This window comes from Mandrillus leucophaeus, unplaced genomic scaffold, assembly GCF_000951045.1.
Source record: "Mandrillus leucophaeus isolate KB7577 unplaced genomic scaffold, Mleu.le_1.0 Scaffold629, whole genome shotgun sequence".
Taxonomy (NCBI): Eukaryota; Metazoa; Chordata; class Mammalia; order Primates; family Cercopithecidae; genus Mandrillus; species Mandrillus leucophaeus.
The window spans coordinates 2,148,342-2,148,694 of NW_012106797.1; positions in this window are offsets into that span (position 1 = coordinate 2,148,342).

Here is a 353-nt window from a genome sequence, read left to right on the forward strand (position 1 = left end):
AACTCTTAAATATTGAATGCAGTGACTCTTGAGCTGTACAGAGTTCTCTGAAGAATCTGTAACATCAAAACAGATGATGAAGTCTATTCTAGACCCACTAAGTCAGAAAACTGGAGTGGAGACAGAAGTAGCAGGAAGACTTCTTTAACGAAAAAAAATTCTTTCAGCACCTATAGGCTATACAAAAATTAAAATAAAAAAATTTAAATCTCAACTATATTTTCTTCTACTGCCCTATTTTTTTCTGTACTCCTTTACAGCAAAACGACATTCATATACAGTTGGCTCTCCTTATTTGCAGGTTCCACATCTGTGGATTCAACCCAGTATGGATGGAAAATATTCAGAAAAAA